At 41.5% G+C, this 15,893-nt stretch overlaps 1 protein-coding gene across 4 annotated transcripts in view; it reads left to right on the top strand.

Moving 5' to 3' along the window:
* SYT1 (synaptotagmin 1) overlaps nucleotides 1-15,893 on the top strand; it is a 954,200-nt gene that overhangs the window by 131,604 nt on the left and 806,703 nt on the right. For all 4 annotated transcript variants that reach the window (XM_073620000.1, XM_073619998.1, XM_073619999.1 and 1 more), the window contains exon 2: nucleotides 7,862-7,965. The gene's annotated coding sequence lies outside the window, so the exon portion shown is untranslated. The remainder of the gene's footprint in view (nucleotides 1-7,861; nucleotides 7,966-15,893) is intronic.

The following is a 15,893-nucleotide window of genomic DNA, read 5'->3' as shown; positions in this document are numbered from 1 at the left end:
GAACTGCCTGTCTCTCCATGGATAGCCAGTCTGGTTTGGGCCCCTTTGAATATACTGAGGAAATTTGGGCTAGTTGGGCCGCCTGATAGTACCACCATAAATTTGGGAGATCCAAGCCACCCTGTGTTTTAAAGAACTGCCTTCAAGAATCGGTGTCCTTTCTTCCTCCAGATAAAGTGAATGATGCCCAATTGACATTTAGTTGGTGTATGTTTTGGTATAGGGATGGGGAGGGAATGGAAAAGGTATAATATAAGCGATATTAGGGTCATCTTAACCACATTGACTCTACCCAGCCATGATAGACCACACTGACCATGCCCCCAGGTCCTCCTCCAGCCTTCTGAACATCTAGGGGTAATTTGTAACAAAAAGTTTGTCTACTTTGCTGGGGAGTGTGATACCCAGGTATGGAATAGATTCTTCAGCCCAAGGAAAAGGAAAATGTTCTTTAAGCTGCTCAACTTGGTGGTCTGGGAGGGAGATATTGAGAGCCATAGATTTGGATAGGTTAACTGTGAGAACCGAATTCCGTAAGCTTCCGTAGAAAATTGGTGTGGAAATCAGGGGGGAGGTAACGAATAGGAGCATGTTGTCCGCAAAGAGCGCACACTTGTGTTCCTGGGGACCGCACTGTACTCCCTTAATGTTTGGGTTGAATCTAATGGCTATAGCTAGCGATTCAATGGCGATTGCGAATATGAGTGGCGATAGTGGGCAGCCCTGTCTAGTACCTCTCTGTATATTAAACCCGTCTGAGTAGTATCCCATGAGGCGTATTTGTGCTCTAGGGGAGGAGTATAAAGAGTGTATAATACCCAAAAAGTTGGGGCCAAAACCCCACATTTCCATTATATCGAAGATATAGGGCCAGGACACTGTGTCAAAGGCTTTCTGTAGATCAATAGATGTCAGGATGCCTTCTTGTGGTGCTCCTCCATCCCAGTTGGAGTTCAATAGTGAAATCATATTTATAGCCCCTTCTGACCTGGTCCGGGCCCTGTCTCCCTGGCATAAAGCCAGCCTGATCCTTATATATATAATCCACTATGAATACAATCATTCTATTCACCAGGGCTTTGGTCACGATCTTAATATCATTGTTGATGAGAGAGATGGGGCAATAGTTTCCCACATCACTTCCATCTTTCCCCAATTTATGGATAACCGAGATAAACACATTATTCAAGTCTCTGTATAACGGGGAGCCCTCCTGTAATGAATGGGCCTGGTGCTGAGCCTAGTTTTAAGGGATTTTATTACCTCCTGCACTTCTTCCATGGAGAACGGACTTTCCATAAGGTTCCTATGCTTGTCCGATAATTGAGGGAGAGTTAGAGCTCAAAGGAAAGTGTCCTGTTCGGTAGTGGTTTGGGTCTTACGGTTTAAGTATAGCTTGGAGTAGTATGTCTGGAAGCTATCCATAATGCGTGTCGGGTTTTGGGTCAAATCCCCTGTTGTAGTCTTAATTTTGGGTAGTACTAGGGTTCGAGTCTTGGGGCTTAGTTTCGCTGCTAATTTGGATTCAATTTTGTTGGATTGATGGTAGAATCGTGCTCCTGGCCAGCGGAGAAATTTCTCGGCATCTGTGGTTAGAGTCAAATTAATTTGGAGTTTTGTTGCCTCTAAAGTTTGTAATGAGGCGGGTGTAGGGTTTTGTTTATGTTTTTTACTCAACTCTAGGTATTCTCTATTTAATCGAATAATGTCAGCTGTACGTTCCCTCTTTAATCGAGAGCACATCTGAATAAAGGGTCCCCGGTCCCCTGCATTACGGATTTGTGTGCCGCCCAAAGTGTGGACAGGGAGATGTTGTCTGTGTCATTATTTAGGAAGTATTCTTGTAATGATTTCTCTAGGATGGAGCAGTGAACAGGGTTGTTCGGTATGGATTCATTAAGCCGCTATTTAAAGGGTCTCTCAGGGTCCCCCGCATATTGAATGTTTAAAGACATTATGAAATGATCGGAAAGGGGGGTGTCTCTGATCTTCGAGGAGACTGTTAAGGGAATTAAAGAGGCCTTTATAAAAATGTGGTCTATCCTGGCATAGGTTCGGTGGGGGGCTGAAAAAAGGGTAAAATCTTTGGCGTGGGGGTTCAGTTCCCTCCATATGTCAACTAGCTGATAGTAATTTTTAAAAGTTGTGCGATTTTCAAGCTTTGTTTTGGTGGGCGTTTGGCTGTAGATGACAGGTCAGGGACAGATCAAAGGGCAAATTAGTGTCACCCCCCATAATGACTGAACCCCTCAAGTGAGGATCCAGTGCAGACATCATGGCGTGGAAAAAAGGTGTTTTGGCCTCTATTTGGTGCATAATATGTCACAAAGGTGTATGTTGCCACGTTTAACTTCTAGTAGGAGGAACCTCCACTCTGGATCTCTAACTAGGTTAGTAAGTGTAAAGTTAAGGTTGCGCGAGAAGCAGATGGCTACTCCTTTTGTCTTATTCTCAGAGTTGGCCAGATAGAATTGTGGGTATCGGCTGTGTAGGAAGGAGGGGGAGTATGAGGCTGGGAAGTGCATTTCTTGCAGGAGGACAATGTCTGCCCTCATGGAGGGGTATAGTGAAAATATCTTCCTACTTTTAATCGCAGAGTTCCGCCCCTGGACATTATGAGAGATAATGGACAGGTTAGTGGTAGGAAGTGGTGGGTCAGTCATGGATCAGGACGGTGGAAGTGAGCTATAGTGGTAGATGGCTTACCCCATCCTGGAGGATGTCCTTGATATCTGGTAGATGCCAGTATTCTACTGCAGTGTCGACCCTTTCCTCCATGATGGTCTGACTCCCTCACACACTTGCTGCGATCTGTAGTCAGATGCTTAGTGGAAAGAGTAAAGGAAGAAAGAAAAGAATAGAAAAGTACCATGAAGAAAATGGTTGCTCACCACCCCCCAGTTCAATGGGGAACCTCCCTCCCGTGTCCACCCACATCCTTTCCTACTATAGTGCATAAGTGTTGGAGTGTTATATCCTTCCCGTAAAAAAAAAGAGTGCTGCTCCCCACACCCTTCCACCCCTGCTTATTGTCCCAGTCTCTGGATGAGTTCAAGTCTGTAGTCATCCAGGTGTCCAGTGTAAAGAAGGGGAAACCAATGATCTGGCTGATCCGTGTGGGGACCTTGGCCAGGGAAAGTGCGATTTACCAGTTCACTAGGAGGGGAGAGAGACCTTTGATGGGGAGGCAGTCAACATCGGCTTGTCTGTTGGATCCTCATGGTAGAAGAGGCCATGGAGGAAAGAGCTCTGATCGTAGGATAAATTTCCCTTGGTGAAGGGTTAAGTGGGGGCCCGGGTTATCCCGGTAGTGAGTGTAAAGATCCGAATCAGGGGTGTCAACAGGCTAGGAGAGCCATAATAGGAAGGAGGGGACTCCTCTCAGCGGGCCAATATCTTTCGACCCCTTCGACTGTTGTTTTTGCCAGGTTGGGAGCAGTGGACTTGGTGGCGAGGGGCGTTTCGTGGACTGGGGATAACAGGTTGTTCGATCTCCTGGGTGATGATCCCTAAGCGGGTCAAAAGGTGTTCCCCTTCCCCGAATGTAGAGAATCCATAAGATTTGTTTTGAAGGAGAAATTTAGGCGCAGGGGGAAGGCCCACCTGTATGTGATCTCTTTTTGCATAAGAGTCTGAAGAAAGGGGTTTCAGGGCTCGCCTTTTCTGGACAGTATATGGTGATAGATCAGCAAAGATCTGGATGGGGTGACCCTGCATAAGGATCTTTTCTGCAGCTCTGGATGCTTTCATGACTCACTCTTTCACCACATAGAAATGGGCCTTAACAATTATATCCCTGGGCAGTACATCTTTGCGTGGTGGTTACAGGGCCTCAGAGATATCCGGTATCAGGTCTTTAAGCAGGGTCCTGACTGCTGTGGGAATATCTTTCACTGTTTCAGGGAGCCCCCGGATTCTAAAATTATACCTTCTGGACCTGTTCTCAAGGTCATCTATTTTGTAAAAGGCCGAATCTAACTGATCCTGGATCCTGGCAGTGTTCTGGTTAATCCTGCCTGCTGCCTGGTCTGTCCTCTTTTCAATCACTTCGATCCTTGTTCGTAGCTGCTACAAGTCAGCATGTATGGATGAGGTAATCTGGGCTGCTGTATGAGCAAAGCCTTTAGTGAGCATAGTAGAGAAGGCAGACATCAGGGCTGACATGTCCACTGGTGTGTGAGGTGGTAGCTGAGGGCTGGTGGCATAGTTGTCTGGGGAGGGTAGAAAGTCTCTAATGGGGGGTCCTGTGTAAGTCTCCCAGTGTCCTCTCTAAGTGATTCTGTGGAAGCTGGGGAGAATGTGGGTAGGAACGTTTTACTCACAGTTCCCAGTCCTGGGCTTTGCTCTGTTGTTGGTGCTTGGCCTGCGTCCTGATCAGCTATGGATTCTTCCTCCTCCTCCTGTGGAGGCATGGGCGCCATTTTGGAAGGTCCGGGCGGCTGTGAGGCGGCTTCCAGCTGGTGGGAGAAGTTTCTCCTCACCGAGCCTGCTGACATCAGTCGGTGCTCTGAAGTATCCCGGGCCGGAGGATGTTAAAACCAGCCCATTTTGGGTGCTGCGTCGGCTGTGGCTGCTTTTGCATGGCCGGAACGGCGCGGAGTTCTCAGGCTATGCAGCGATCTTGGAGAGTCTGGCGCATGTGCCTCCTCAAAGTGGTGTTCTATTGATTCCACAAATGACAACAGTTCTTATCTTGGGACTACAAGTTGAATAGTGGCTATGCTTTGAAAATGAAAACAGTGGGTGGTTCTCAGTAGTTTAGCAAAAGAAAATTAGCCAAGACTGACACCACTGAGTCCACAAAAATGCATTATGTTTTTAGTCCACAATAGAAAATTAGGAGCTGGGAGAATTTCTGCTGCATCAACAGATTTTTCTGTACTTGCAGTGTCTTTAAAGGAATAAACACAAGGAAATAAGCACACATTGCAGAAGTTATACTGAATATGTTGATTTTTTTTTCCATAGATTATGCTTTAATTGCACATCGATCCCTTTTTCTTTGGCCAGCTTTGTGTGTAAACTGAATGACAAAACATCTTTACCTGTGTTTAAAATTCTTATTTTTAAAATGACACTTTTGCCTAGAATCCTGTACTTTTTTAGATCTCTCCCCGTCTCAATCCGAAAGGACCACTTGCGATCTCTACAAAGTAAAATCCTGAGATTTATCTGGGGCAACTCAGGATACAGAATTCCCCAACACACTCTATATCTTCGTAGAAGAAAAGGCGGGGTAGGTCTACCGCATCTATACAAATATTTCCTAGCAGCCAGACTGGCCCAACTCTCTACAGTATACACAAGACTTGAAAAACCTGACTGGGTCCAGATAGAAAGGCAGGCTACACCCCTACACACACTTGATTATCTTCTCTGGTGCCCTCAAAAACAAAGACCACCAATTTTGTCGCCTTCCCTCTCCCAATCCTTCAAACTATGGGATGGCATCCGCAATCTTTCATCCTTGACGTCTAAGGGACAACCCCTAGCCCACATTTTCCATAACCCAAACTTCCCTCCTAGACTAGATATTAAAGCCTTTAAATGGTGGCTCGACAAAGGCCTGTACCGCATAGGTCATTTTTTCACAGCCAAAGGCCCGTTCACACTAAGCCATTGTATAAACACCCTTGATCTCCCAAATTCTGAGAAATTACGATTCGGACAGATCTCACACTTTCTACGCAAAATCTGGGTAGAAAAAACACTCCCCCCCCCAAATTTACAGAATATGAGCTCTGGCGTGGACAAGCCATGGGGCAGAGGGGTGGCATATCAATCATCTACTCATCACTCACCCTTCCGACAGAGAAATCCTCCTATATGACGGCATGGGAGGCTGACCTCCAACATGAGTGGGACCTGGGGACCTGGCAGACGGCGGGTTCTAGAGCCTTTCAAGGTATTATAAACACTTCACTCATGGAAGCGAATTTAAAAGTTTTCATGAGGTGGTACATGACCCCCACCAGACTCGCAGCTATTTACCCCACAGCTGACCCCAGTTGTTTCAGGGGCTGCCAACTCCTGGGATCGATGGTACACGTCTGGTGGGAATGCCCCAGAATCAGACCAATTTGGAAGAAACTCTTTAACCTAATTTACAAAGTCACTAAATGCGAAGTCCTCAGGTCCGCATCGGTAGCCCTTCTAAATGCCCATATCCCCCATATCTCTAAACCTAACCGTAAGTTGATCCACTTCATGCTCACTGGTGCAAAACTCACCATAGCCAGAGCTTGGAAACAACCAAAGGTATCCTTTCTAGCTATATAGCGCAAGATTTCATGGATAATGACCCAAGAAAAACTAGCCAGCATCATATCAGACACGCCCCACACATTTGAATCTGTGTGGTCACCTTGGGCAGCATATTGTGGAATACCCTTAGAGGCTGGGGTTCCCCATAACACACCTGTAACTTCCAGCTAAAGTCAAGCATGTGTTTCTGTCACTTCCCATCCCCCTCTCCCATCCTATTCCTCTTTCTCCTTTCTTTCCCCTCTTCTTCCATAAATTTTTTTTTTTTAGGTACAGTTGGACAAAAGGTCTTAACATTAGTTGATTGTTTATGAGCTAACTCGGCAAAAATAAAAACCTGTCTGGACAAATGACACTCTATCTGTGTCAAACAAGGGTCACCCTCGTTAAGCTCTAGGGGGAGCGTAGTTAAAGATGAGGTGGGCGGGGGGAGGGGAACCTGCTGGGGCACAGGAAGATCCCATTAGGGGTGCCCGGGTCAGGAGATCCCCCCCCCCCCCATCCGTAGGTACTACTTTTCAGGCGGTTCACTACTTTCCCTGGCCGAGCACAGCACAAGGTCTGCATACACTTTGACCTGATCCACTGTAAGATTCCAGTTTCTCTTTTCCATGAGATGTTTCATATTGCCAAATACAACTGAATTTTGCTCATATCTATATGTAAAATTTGTTATCTTGGCCTTTGTTGGGCCATCTAAATGTTTGGACTATTTCTTGTGATATTTTAAAATAAAAACATATTGAAAGAAAAATTCTTATTTTTATATACTGTAGTATTTTTTGATCCTTGCCAGTTTGAAGTCAATTCAAACATTGCTTGAATGGCGCCCCACTAATCTGTACCCTAGTTATTCCTATTACATCATGTTAAAATGATTATTCATGGAATATACATCACTGTTTCCTATAATGGTTGTTTCAGCTGCTATATGCAGATGACAGTATTGGCATGTGATCTGCGCTGTAACTTTAGCTTAAGTACCATGCAAAAAATGTGCCAACAAAAATCATAAAAAATGTATTTTTAATAAAACTTTCTCCTTATTCACGTCTGATTGACCACTTTTCAACCAAACTATTCTAAATTAATGTTTCCTTCTACCTTACCTCCATGGCTATTGTTTCACCTTTTTTTACAAAAAAGAAAAAAAAAACTTTACTTTACTTGCTTTATACTAGAAAAAAAATGTGTCCTGATAAATTGTACAAATTGCCTAATCAAACATGTACTTTATGTTTACAGGAACACTAGTTCTTTTATTTGTTTATTTTAATCTAATTTTTTTATTTAAGCTGTATAGAAAATCAAATTATTCTTGAAAGACATAACAAAATAATATGTTTTACTATGATATAATAAAAGAAGCAAATTCGTTGACAAAGAAACACATTTTTTTTTTTAGCAGAAATTTGGAAGTTGCTGTGTTCCATAAAAGGTAAAGGTGGTGAGAGTAGTAGTGGTTAAACAGAAGTAACTGTATCTGTCTTGCCACTCTGGCACTGCTTTGTGTATTAATTGATAAATAAGTTTGTAAAAAAAAAGTTACCCATGCTTTAAATCATATGTATAACACATGCTCTCTTTTTTTATCTAGCATTTTGTGCATCTTATCAATTTGGAATCAGTCAAGATGATTTTTGCCTGAAGACCTGTTAAAGAGGATAAGGAAGAACGTACTTGGCTAAGGCATACAAAAAGGTAAAACCGCAGTAACGTCATAATTAATTGAAATTATTTTGTTTGTATGATCATTCAAATTAAACAAATCAATCATATTATGTATTCTATTGGCTTCTTCGAATATATATTTAAGAACATAATTACCAATGGCCATCAACAGAAGAGTATTTATTGCTCAGCCAATATTTTTTGTCATGCAACAGTTTATACGTAACAGGAGCTAATTAATGACTGCTCATAGTAGAGTCAAAAAACAGTTATGTCTCTGACAGGATATCTTTATGGCATTTCTTTTTCTTTGGTGTGGTTCAGCTTCTAATCATGATGTTACCAGAGAACTATGGCAGTTGTACTATTGTCATGGCAAAGTATGCAATTTTATCACTCATTTTAGGCAAATTGCAGGCTTTAACCACTTGTGCCCTTGAAGGTTTAGCCCCCTTAATAACCAGGCCATTTTTTGGGATGCGGCACTGCATTATGTTAACTGACAATTGCGCAGCTGTGCGACGCTGTACCCCCAAAAAATTGATTATCTTTTCATTCCCCACAAATAGAGCTTTCTTTTGGTAATATTTGATCACCTCTGCATTTTTTTTTCTTTTTGCACTATAAACAAAAATAAACCGACAATTTTGAATAAAACAAACAATATTTTTTACTTATATGCTATAAAGCCTATCCAATTTCTTCATCAATTTAGGTCAATATGTATTCTGCTACATATTTTTAATTAAAAAAAAGGCAATAAGCGTATATTGATTGGTTTGCGCAAAAGTTATCACATCTACAAACTATGGGATATTTTGATGGCATTTTTATTTATTATATTTTTTTACTAGTAATGGCAGTGATTGTTATCGGGACTGCAACATTGTGGCGGACAAATTGGACACCTAACTGACATATTTGACACTTTTTGGGGACCAGTGACATTGGGGGTCATTTACTATAGCGCTATAGCGCTAATTCGCGTAAATTGCCGCAAATTAGCGCTAATTCGCGGCAATTTAGCGCGAATTAGCGCTAATAGCGCTAATTCGCGCTAAAACGGTATTCACTATAGCGCTGGTGAGAAAATACTCCCAAAATCGAATTTACTATAGCTCCCTGAAACTAAATAGAGCCCAAACCCTTACTCTGCTAAAACCTAGAGAATTGCACATGGAAATAATGTTTAGAGCATGATATAATTGCCTAAATGGTACTGAAATATGCGGTATATTATTTAAAGATTATCTGCTTTTAAACTGTGTGAAAAAGTGATTTCTACACTGAAATATCTTTAAAAGTCTGAAAAGTGAAAAATTCCCCGTTTTGGACAACTAGGTGCCAACACAACTGAGCATGCTCAGACCTGAAAATAACTCTCATTTTAACTCAAGTGTCTTTTTTACCTGGAGGTATAGTAAATACCAAAATGAGAGCTAATTAGAGAGCATTTTTTGGGAGTTAAAATCTGCTCTAATTTAGTCCAAATGAAGTTTCAGCCATTGATTCTAATGGAACAATTCTAACTTTCACAAAAAAACCTTTTAATGTTGAGATGAAATGTATCTTTCTGTGAAATAATTTTTCCTTTGCAACATTGTTGCTTCTACTTAAAATATTTTGATTTTTAAGAATGCTACAATGTGGAATGTTTTGATGTTTTGGTAAAATATATTTTTCTCTGTCACTTTCACTTGTTATTCTTCATCTCACAACAATCTTTACCCCAAACTCACACAGGTGTCTTTACAATCCACAAACAATACCATTGTATTACCATCTGATGAAAATTTAAAATGAATCACAATTTTTTGTGCTTTGTATTATTTCCAAATATTCATAATTTGAGCCCAAAAAATGTGATATGTGTACCAACATCAGAAATCAAAATGTAATTCCCAAAAATTTGAGGGTAATATTCTACTCTCACCCACAAAAAAACAGCAAATATCACAGAATAAATCAAGAAGAATAACTCTTGAGTAATGTAATTCCATCACCTGTATGTCCATAGAAATGCAGTATTAATGTGTATTTATGTGTAGTTATGTGTAGGAGGGTCTCACACGTGGCAGCTCTGTGGCTTAGAGGTTAGAATTTCTGCTTAGTATCTCTGAGGGTCTGGGTTCAAATCCCAACCATGTTACTTCATGTAGAGAAGTTGTCTCATCTCCCAGGTCCTATAATTATGTCTAAATGTAGTAGTTATGTGTAGGAGGGTTCCACCACCATTGTAAGTCTTTTCCAGATACACTATATAGCCAAAAGTATTGGGACGCCTGCCTTTACACACACATGAACTTTAATTGGCAGCCCAGTCTTAGTCCGTAGGGTTAAAATTTGATTTGGCCCACCCTTTGCAGCTAGAACAGCTTCTGGGAAGGCTGTCCACAAGGTTTAGTCTGCCTGTGGGAATGTTTGATCATTCTTCCAGAAGTGCATTTGTGAGGCCAGGCACTGATGGTAGATGAGAAGGCCTGGCTTGCAGTCTCTACTCTAATTCACCCAAAGGGTGTTCTATCGGGTTGAGGCCAGTACTCTGTGCAGGCCAGTCAAGTTTCTCCACCCCAAACTTGCTCATCCATGTCTTTATGGACCTTGCTTTGTGTACTGGTGTGCAGTCATGTTGGAACAGGAAGGGGCTTTCCCCAAACTGTTCCCACAAAGTTGGGAGCATGAAATTGTCCAAAATGTCTTGGTATGCTGACGCCTTAAGAGTTCCCTTCTCTGAAACTAAGAGGCCAAGCCCAACCCCTGAAAAACAACCCCGCACCATAATCCCCCTCCACCAAATCATTTGGACTAGTACACAAAGCAAGGTCCATAAAGACATGGATGAGTGATTTTGGGGTGGAGGAACTTGACTGGCCTGCACAGAGTCCTGACCTCAACACAACAGAACACCTTGGGGATAAATTAGAGAGGAGACTGTAGGTCAGGCCTTCTCCTCCAACATCAGTGCCTGACCTCACAAATGCACTTGGAAGAATGGTCAAACATTCCCATAGACACACTCCTAAACCTTGTGGACAAGAAGAGTTGAAGCTGTTATAGCTGCAAAGGGTGGGCCAAATGAGTTTTGAACCCAATACTAATACTGGGATGCCATTACAGTTCATGTGTGTTTAAAGGCAGGCATCCCAATACTTAGGCCAATATACTGTATATTGCTTGTGACACTGAGCATGGCTATGGACTTAGGGCTGGTTCACACCACAGAGATGCAGAGAACATGTGTGGGGATGCCTGGTGGCTTAGTGGGTAGCAGTTCTGTCTAGCAGCACCTGAGATGTTGGTTCAATTCCCCAACATGCTAATGCTCATGTTGAAGTTTATATGTTCTCCCTGTGTGGGTTTCTCACCACAATCTAAAGACATGCTGGCACCTTATTTGTCTCCTGTCGAAATAGGTTCTAATGTAAGAAAGTTAATTTTGGACTTTATATTGGAAGCTCATTGCAGCCAGGGACTGATGTTAATGTTTATTAGCACTAATCATGCCCAGGGACTTGGACATTTCAAATTTTAGGGTTTACACTGCACGGGTACATATGCTTAGAAAACTGTTGATTTGATGCACATAGCCAAGGACTAACAGAGTTGTGAACACTATTATGTGTTCCTGCCCATCAGGTGCAATCACTTTAGACATACATGAAAAGACAGATTGAAAGATACTGGTGGGCGTGTACTTCTATTGGGTGTGTCAGTGTGCTAACAATACAACCTCTCTTATATAAAGGCCTGCAGTAGGGGGATTTGTTTGGCCTGAGAAGGTCAGGTTTTTTGTTGTGAGGGAGAAGGAATGATATTGGGAGATTTGATGAAATTCTTGTGCATTTTTTCAATCAAAAGTGGGTTTATGTGGCCATGCTGTCAATGTTGTGTGTGTATTGTTCCTATCTGATCATGCAAACATCGTTTGGAAGCATCTGCTGACCTACTATTTTTGATCTCGTTTAATCGTGTACACCGAAATGCAGCTTCCAGCAGAACATGGTCATCAATGTATGTATGTGTGGATTGTGGGCTGGTGGTGGGTGTTTTGAATAAGTCTTTTGCAATATTATGTTGGAATGCTTTGTAAGAGTGACTGTTAAGTATGTTTCTATAATCTTTCAGATAATAATGTGATGTGTTGCCCGTTATACACTGAAATTAAAGCTGTGTCCACTCTAAGGTTTTGTCTAATTTTAGATTGTAAGCTCCTATGAGCAGGGCCCTTAAAATTCCTTTGCTAAATGTAGTACCATATATCCTGTCCAAATTTTTTTGAAGCTAGTAAATGTAAATTTATTTTTTTTCTGCTGGTAAAATAAAAGTACATTGAGCTTTCGTTGTGGTGTGGGTGTGTGTGTTTTTTTTTTTTTTTTTTTTTTCTTCCCTTCTACTTTTCTTTCTTTAGTTTTTGTGGGTGGTGGTTTTGGGAAAGTGCAATATCTTTTATATTTTATTTCAATATGTATTTGTGCACCAAAAAACTAATCTTTGCCCTGGTTCACATGCTACTTTGAAATTGCGCTACTTCACTTGAAGTAGCACGATTTCAAAGTAGCAAGGTCAGCGTGATTTCAGGTGGCTTCATACACAAATGTCTATTGAAGTCGCACCTGAAATCGGCAAAAGTAGTGCAGGAACTACTTTAGCAAATTGATGCGGTGCCACAAAAAAAAATGTTGCATCAATTGGAACAGTGCCATTGCCAATAGTCATGCGATTGGTTATGCAATTTGAGAGATCAAATCGCTCCAATGTAAACGTAGGCTTCTGCACAACTGCAAGTTATATGTAAAGATTCCACCTTTATCATTAACAGCTGTGGAGAATTGCAGGTAATGAATTCAGCTGGTGGATAGGCAGTGTTTGAATGTGTCAGCTCTGGTTCACATTGGTGTGATTTGACATGTCAAATCTGTGGCAATTGCACTGTTCTAATTGGTGCGATTTGTATTTGATATTGGTGCAGAAACCTGCACTGATGTCTCTGATGTTGCCTCCACAGTCGGGACTGACATGCAGGAATGAAATTGTGGGAGTTCAGTTGTGGGAGTTCAGCTGAACGATTTCCTCCCTCTGTCAGTGTGAACCAGGGCTCAAACTGGGCCTTTTGCCTTTGTAATTCACCTGCTGCTAACCCAGGGACACCATTTCTTAGCAAACTCCCTTAAGTTTACCTTCAAATATATGTAGAAATACAGATTTGCATATCTGAAAATAAAAAAATACTAATCATGGTTGAGATCAAATATTCGCAGCTGCAATCAAAAGCGTGGTTTCACCTTCTGACCTGGAAATTATTCATTGTATGCACCTGGAAGTTCCTGTGCTGATCAGGATCTCCATCTAGGTGGACATGGCGAGGTCTCTTTAGCAGAGAGGAGGCGCTGCTTATTGGCCGGGTAAGTGTAGGATATGTACTTGTACTTAATCAATGCGGGGTGGATGTCATAGTTAGATTTGGTGTGGGTGGGGTTCATTGATTTGTTTGGCATCACCACACATTTGCTTCCGTCCCATGTGCTCACATCACTTCCTGCATTTGTTCTGCTGATGTAAATCAGTAAGGACTATGCAAGTATAAATGAGAGCTCCTTTTATTAAAATATATATGACTTGTTTCACAGCTGGGTGAATTTTCCAGCAAATTTGGACCTTTGAGTTGCATGACAAGTTGTACCCCATGATTCTCAATGACAACCATTCATATCTGTGCTACTTTAAGTCGCACCAACTTCAAAGTAGTCCCTGTACTACTTTGGTGTGACTTAAGGTATATCGGGTACAATATTACACAGGCATTCCCAGAAGTTGGGGCCAAGTTGCAGCGGCAAAGTGGCAGCAAAATAGTGTGACTTTCAGGTCGCAGCAGTGTGAATGAGATTCAAGGATAACACCTTTAAATTTGGCCCTATTGTCACTTGTGCATCCTGAAAGTGTAGCAAATTCGTCCCTGCACTACCTTGGTTTGACTTTGATGCAATTTGAGGTCCATACACCACAAGATTACACAGACATTGCTTCAAGTCATGACAAAGCTGTGCAATTTTAAGGTTGCACAAGTGCAAATGGGGCCTTATTCAAAGGTGTTATCAATTAATCGCATTAGGTTACTTTCACACTTGGGTGACTTTTCATGGAGCTTTGGACCTCAGAGTCACATGAAAAGTTGTCCCCCTTGATTTCCATGCATATTTATTAAAGCTGCACGATTAATCGTCATCGTGATTTTTTTCCCCTTTACGATCTTGAAAAAAGAGTTTCACGATTCTTGCTATGCAAAGAACTCTCTCTGCTCTTCTGAAGCCACAGTCGAAAAACCAGGAAGTCTGCCAAGAATTAGAACATTCTTTATCAGTGAACTTAACTAGAAACCTTGTAACAATTTGTCAATTAAATAGAATTCTGTGTAAGTGAGGAAAGTTTAACTACTTAAACACTAAACATTTTTCTGACATTTGTTGGTTTCAGGTTAAAATCTTTTTTTTGCTAGAAAATTACTTAAAACCCCCCAACATTATACATATATTTTTTTAGTAGAGACCCTGGAGAATAAAATGGTGGTTGTTACAATATTTTATGTCACACTGTATTTGCGCCTTTCAAATGCAATTTTTTTTTTGGAAAAAAGTACTTTAATGAATTTAAAAAAAAAAGAAGAAACGTTAGCCCAATTTTTTGTGGGATAATGTGAAAGATTTTACGTCGCGAGAATCGTGATCTTTTTATTCTAAGCAAAAAAATTGTGATTCTCATTTTGGCCAGAACCGTGCAGCTCTAATATCTATGCAACTTCACCCATGTTCACATAGGTCTGAATTGACATGTCAAATTGTAGGCCAAATCGGCGCCTATTGATGGCAATGGAACTGTCTGAATTGGTGCGACGCCACAACGATTCCCAAAAGTAGTTCCTGCACTACTTTGGGCGACTTCAGGGGGCGATTTCTTACCTCCCAACTTTTTGAGATGGGTATAAGGGACACCTATTAGCAAAAGTAGGTAGGCATTCTTAAAGGAGAACAGTTGGGACCTATGTGATTTCACTAGACATCTGTGCAGGAAAGTGCACTGATGTCTCTGAAATCGCTGACAAAGTCGGGCTGAGTCACACTTGTGCGACTTTGGATATCAGAGTCGTATGACAAGTCATACCCCATGATTTTTAATGTGTACCATTCATATCTGTGCAACTTCAAGTAACACTGACTTCAACGTAGTCCCTGTACTACTTTGGTCTGACTTTGATGCGAGTTGAGGTCCATAGACCTCAAGTTTACACAGGCATTCCCTGGAATTGCGGCAAAATTGCTGATGCAAAATCATGGGAAAGTTGCGTGTCTTTCCCTGTGACTCCTGTGTCCATAGACCTCAAGATTACATAGGCATTGCTTAAAGTCGCATTAAAAATCTCGCAACTTTCAGGTCGCACAAGTGTGAAAGGTGCCTAAGTCACTGTGCTGAGTACTATTTTATACCTAGAATATAAAGTAGTCCCACCATCAAACACTAGTAAACATATGTTCTCAATATTATTGTGCTCAAATGGCTGAAAAACACACAGATGGTATCACCTACTGAAAGCTTGCATTGTACTCAGCAGCATATGCTGAAAAGAGGCAAATGCCTATTAGCCAATGCCACATCGGCACGAGCATGGTTGTTACTATAATATTAATGTCTGAAATGCAAAACATTATTGTATTGAAGCAAACATTAGTAAATGTATTTTCTCTGTAGGTAAGTGCTCAGCTCTGTAGCATAGCGGTATACCCTGCTGCCCCCAAAAGTTCAAGCCATGAATTCAAATCCCACTGACAGCATCACCTCCCAGAAGTGTGCATTGTACTCAGAAGCATAATTAGGCAAAGCACATCAGCTTGCTTTATTCCATATTTTAACTCTTCAAATGCATGCAATGGTATGTACTTATTCAATAATATGGTATGGAATTCCAA

Source organism: Aquarana catesbeiana, linkage group LG03, assembly GCF_042186555.1.
Source record: "Aquarana catesbeiana isolate 2022-GZ linkage group LG03, ASM4218655v1, whole genome shotgun sequence".
NCBI lineage: Eukaryota > Metazoa > Chordata > Amphibia > Anura > Ranidae > Aquarana > Aquarana catesbeiana.
This window is presented reverse-complemented; position numbering and strand designations above follow the sequence as displayed.